The sequence below is a fragment of the Chrysochloris asiatica genome, unplaced genomic scaffold (genome assembly GCF_000296735.1).
Source record: "Chrysochloris asiatica unplaced genomic scaffold, ChrAsi1.0 scaffold00107, whole genome shotgun sequence".
Taxonomy (NCBI): Eukaryota; Metazoa; Chordata; class Mammalia; order Afrosoricida; family Chrysochloridae; genus Chrysochloris; species Chrysochloris asiatica.
In genome coordinates this window covers 4727408-4733101 of record NW_006408625.1, presented here as the reverse complement: position 1 = coordinate 4733101, position 5694 = coordinate 4727408, and positions in this window count along the sequence as shown.

Below are 5694 nucleotides of genomic sequence, written 5' to 3'. Positions count from 1 at the left end.
AATAGATTTCTTGCTTCTGCCACAAATTCCCCCAACTGTGAGCCTTCCAACCTTCTAAGTATTCCTTTATATGTGGTTCAGAGTTCTGGCTCTGATACCTGAGCCTGCTTGGTCGGGTATTCTGTGTTGTTGTTGGCGGAGCTCTCCTGCTATACGTCCACCCGATCCGCCATCTTGTTTGTTCTCTAGTTTGACACTTTGTCCTACTGTGTTGGCTTGCATGTTGTTGTGATACTGAAGGCTATGCCACAAGTATTTCAAATACCAGCAAGATCACCCATGGTGGATAGGTTTCAGTGGAGCTTCCAGACTAAGACAGATTAGGAAAAAGAAAGAGGTGATCTATTTCTGAACAGTTGTTGTTGTTGTTGTTGTTGTTGTTATGTGCCGTGGAGTCGGTTCCAACTCATAACGACCCTACACAGGGTTTCTGAGGCTGTAAATCTTTACGGGAGCAGCCTGCCTCCTCTTTCTCCCGCGGAACCACTGGTAGTTTCAAATTGCTGACCTTGCAGCTCTCAGCCCGATTTGTAACCACTATATGAAGAGCAGCAGAACATTGTGTGCAGAAGATAAGGCTCGTAGATTGGAAGACATTTAAAATATAACTGGGGAACAACTGCCACCTCAGAATGGTGTAACTTTAAAGACAAGAATGGAGGAAAGCTCTCAGAACTTTCATTTGCTGATGTGGCACAATTCAAAATGAGAATAAACATGAGTTGGTAGCTAACTACCCCAGTTCCTCACCCCACTGGTGGGATACCTGAAGAATCAGTTTTGCCCAGTGTCCTAGAGATTCCAGCAGCATTATACTTTTGCACAGAGCAGTGACCTATTCATTATGTGTGTCCTTCTCTTCTCTGCCTCACTTCCCAAATCCACAGCAAATGGTTCCTGAGATCATCACCCTAATGAACTTCTTGCAATTAAATCTGTGTCTCAAATTTAGCTTTTAGGGGAACCCAATCTAATCTGGTGTGGCGCTGTGGGTTAATGAGCCAGACTGCAAAGCTGTTTGAACTGCAAGGTCTGTGATTCAAGCTCACCAGCTGCTCTTCAAAAACCCTATACATGGTTGCTATGGGTTGGAACCGACACAACGGCACTTACCAACAACAACAACAACAATCTCATGTTATATAATGTTGGATTTATTTGACTTGATTAACATAACTTTGTACATGTTAACCCATGTGAATTTGAAGAAGAAAGGGAAAGGGAAGCAATTTAAGAAGCTTAGTAAGGTAGCAAGGAGCTCTGGTAGCATAATGGATACGAATCAGGCTGTGAACTGCAAGGTCAGCAGTTCAAAACAACCAGCTGTTCCATGGGAGAAAGATGAGGCTTTCTGCTCCCGTAAAGATTTACAGCCTCGGAAACCCTGTACAGGGTCACTATGAGTCGGATCCGACTCCACGGCACATAACCAACCAACCAACTAGCCAATATATGGTAGCTTCTGTGAGTACTCAAACATGGGAACAGTAATGGTCTTAGGCAGGGTTCTCTAGAACCCAGTGAAACTTATAAATGTATATATGTAAGGAGAAGTTTACATCAAGGGAATGGCTCAAAACTGTAGAGGTGGGAGAGCCCCAGGCCCATATCAGATGAACTAAGATTGGCAGAAAGGCAGGCAGGCAGGTCCAGAAGACAGGCAGGTCTGGTAGACAGGCAGGCAGACTATCGATAGCTCTCAGGATCAGCAGGCAGTAGAGCAGTCCACTGGCTCAAATTCAAAGAACTGGAGGTAAGAGAACATGCCAGATGCAAGATCTAGACCCAGCAGAAAACAAAAGCTTTGCCTGGGTCTCTAATACATTGGAAACAGGCCACCCCCTGAGGAAGCATCATTTCAATAATTAATTGGTAACTCATAGCCAATCATCATAGAGTTAATCACATTATATTAGATTTCATTATGGGAATAACTACATCGCAACTGCCAAGCCACTGGGAATCCTGGCCTAGTCAAATTGGCACAAAACCTTACCACAGTAATATTTCTAGAGATTGTGGGTGGGAAGGGTACTTTCTTTAAAATTAATTTAAGAAAATATATAGTGAAATTCTATCATTCTTCAATGATAGAATGTACTAAACTGAATATGTGTTTTTTTACTGTGAATTTACAAAGCCTGGACAACACAGGTTTATATTTGGAATGCCACCTCATTTAAAAACATACTGTTTATATGCTCTTATATGTTACTGATGAAGATCAAAGATCACAGCCTTTGGTATGAATTGCATTTCAATGTAAAGAAAACAAAAATCCTCACCACTGGAACAATAAACAAAAGATTGAAGTTATTAAGGACTTCATTCTTGGATCAACCATCAACACTTATGGAAGCAACAGTCAAGAAATCAAATGACATATTGCATTAGGCAAATCTGCTGCACAAGACCTTTTTAAAGTGTTGAAGAGCAAAGATGGCCGCTTGAGGACTAAGGTGCGCCTGACCCAAGTCATGGTATTTTCAATAACCACATACGCATGTGAAAGCTGGACAGTGAATAAGGAAGACCATAGAAGAAATTGATGCTTTTGAGTTATGGTGTTGGAGGAGAATATTAAAAGTGCCATGGGCTGCCAAAAGAACCAATAGATCTGCGTTGGAAGAAGTACAGCCAGAGTGCTCTTTGGAGGCCAGGACAGCCAAACTTCGTCTCTTATACTTCAGAAATATTGTCAGGAGGGACTAGTCACTGGATAATGATATCATGTTTGTTAAGGTGGAGGGTCAGAGAAAAAGAGGAAGACCCCCAGCAAGATGGATTGGCAAAATGGCAGCATCAATGGGCTCAAGTGTGGCAACAATTATGAGGTTGGCCCAGGACCAGGCAGTGTTTTGTTCTATTGTGCATAGGGTCGTTATGAGTCAGTACCAACTCAATGGCACTTAACAAGAACAACAGTGTCCTGGTGTGGTGCTGAGGGTTAATGCGCTGGACTGCAAAGTCAGTTTGATCTGAAAGGTTGGTGGTTCAAGCTCAACAACTACACCTCCGAAATCCTATACAAGGTTGTTACGGTTCAGAATTGGCTTGATGGCACTTAACAACAATAACAGCAATGTTTAGGATGTATCACACTAGGAGTCCTGGTGTGGTGCTGTGGGTTAATGTGCCAGACTGAAAAGCTGTATGAACTACAAAGTTGGTGGTTCAAGCTCACCAGCTGCTCTTCTTCAGAAACCCCATACAAGGTCATTATGCGTCGGAACTGACTTGATGGCACTTCACAACAACAACTAAATCGTTAAATATAATAGAGTTTCATTCTATTCTGTTCCCGTACTAGGTCCTATGCACTTAAAATGGCAATGAATTCTCATCGCTTTAAATGTGTTGCAATTCATAAAGAAAATACATCAATCATGAATGGTAAATAAATATAGATTATAGGAAAACCTGATTCCCAGCAAGAAGTATGGGAATTACAGTTGGAAACTGATACCTGATTTGCCAGGTCGGGCAGAGGAGAAAAACTCATTCTTCCTTGTTTTCCTCTTGATCTGACTATAATGCAATAGATGTTACTGGTGACAGAGAAGTTCTGGTTGCCAGAACCAGTAAAGCCTGACTCTCAGCATAGCTGAGAGGGATCCAGTGGAGATTCATGTTAGCAGGAGGCCGTGATGACAGGACAGCTGAGTTTATACAGATAACAGGGCTCAGTCATATCTCTCTGAGATTGAGATTTGAGGATTAAAAGGAAAAGAGTATATAAATCTTTTTATTACTGTTGCTATTAGGCCCAAAGAATGACTTTAGGCATATTATGGATTTAGAAGAAATTCAATCACATAGGTCTTTGTGTAGTAACTTGTTATTCTTTTTATTTTTGTCTCTTTTTCTTTTGCACAGGATTTTTTATTAGGCAATCTTAGAAATATTCAAAGTCAGAATTTTAAATCTGAGTGTAAGAGGAAGTATTGCAGTAGTAAATGTGAAAAAAAGAATTTCAAACAAGACCATTCCTCTTATGCAAATAATTTAAAAACACATTATCATTTTTATTGGCTGTATGTTATTCCATTCTCTAATACTCAGTGATTGACTGAACATGTCCTCTATAAAATGGAATTGAGCATTTTTAAAGGTTTGAATCATATCAGTCAATTGCCTTAAAACTACTTGGTTCCCTGTTGCCCCAGGATAATCCATGTTCTTTAATATGCCAGGTGGATCTTATTATAATTCAGTTCTGGTGTGGCACTGTGGGTTAATGCGCTGGACTGCAAAGTCAGTTTGAACTGCAAGGCTGGCAGTTCAAGCTCACCAGCTGCTCCTCAGAAACCCTACACAGGGTTGCTATCATCTCGATGGCACTCAACAACAAGAGCAACAACTCCAGTCAACTCTGTGTCCTGCAGCCCCTCAAGATTCAGTTCTAGTGTTCTCTCCCTTGTAAAACCTTCCCACAGTCCACAAGGAATGTGTCTTTTCCTTGCTCTGAGAAACTGCATTTTATTCCCACATCTGTGAAGACAAGTATCACATCATATAATAAATGCTTTCTGAAATGGAGTCAGTATTGTAAGACAAGCAAGTGTGTTTTCTTTCCCTCCCATTGTTTATTCAGATTCATATCTGGCACTACCTTGTATAGGAAAAATAACCAACCTATACATGTTAATTGAGAGAATAGATCTAATGTTGATGAGTCACTGACTGTTTTAAATAAATTAACCTGTTTACTTACTTTTGTTGTTAAGTGCCAATGAGTCAGTTCCAACCCACTGCGACCATGTATAGGGTTTCTGAGGAGTGGCTGGTGAGTTTGAATCACCAAACTTGTGGTTCAAAGCAACTTTACAGTCCAGCACATTAATCCACAGTGCCACACCAGGACTCCTTACTTATTTTTAGGTGGTATGATATACTACAAAAAGCCTAGCTGAGTTTGCATAGAATTTAAATAGTAGATCTAATGTTTATTATTAAACAATATAATAGTAGATAATAAACATTAGATCTACTATTTAAATATTGTTGTTGTGTACTGTTGAGTCAGTTCTGACTCAGAGTGACCCTGTATAGGGTTTCCAAGAGCAGCTGGTGGATTTGAACAACCAACCTTGCAGTTAACATTCTAGTGTTTATCCTACAGTGCCACACATGTATAACAAAACACTTACTATTTCAACATTTCTTGATGCATACAATTTTGTGAAATTAATTATGTTCATTATGTTGTGCACCAATCACCGCTATCTATTTCCAATTTTTTCTATTCCCCTTAACAGAAACTCAGTGTCCACTAATCAATGTGCCCCATTCTGGCTCCCTCCTGCTCCTATTTAACCATTAATAAGCTTTAGTCTCTATATTTGCTAAATTCTAGAAATTCCACATAAATGTGACCATACAATATTAATCCTTTTGTGACTCATTTAATTCAAGCATAATGCTTTCAAGATTCTTTTATGCTATAGTATGTATTAGAATATCATTTCTCCTTTTGGCTGAACAATGTTCCATTGCACAAAGGTAAGTCAAAAAGTACTGCTACAAAGCCTCATAGAAACTTTAATCAGACAAAAATCAAAATATGAAACTAATATTTCTCTACATATCTTCTATCTAGATCTAGAAACTTCTAAAGGTAGTGCTTCTATCTTTCTATCTCTTTCCTGTAAGAATCTCATGCTCTTCAATTCACACCCTGTCAAGATGGCAGTT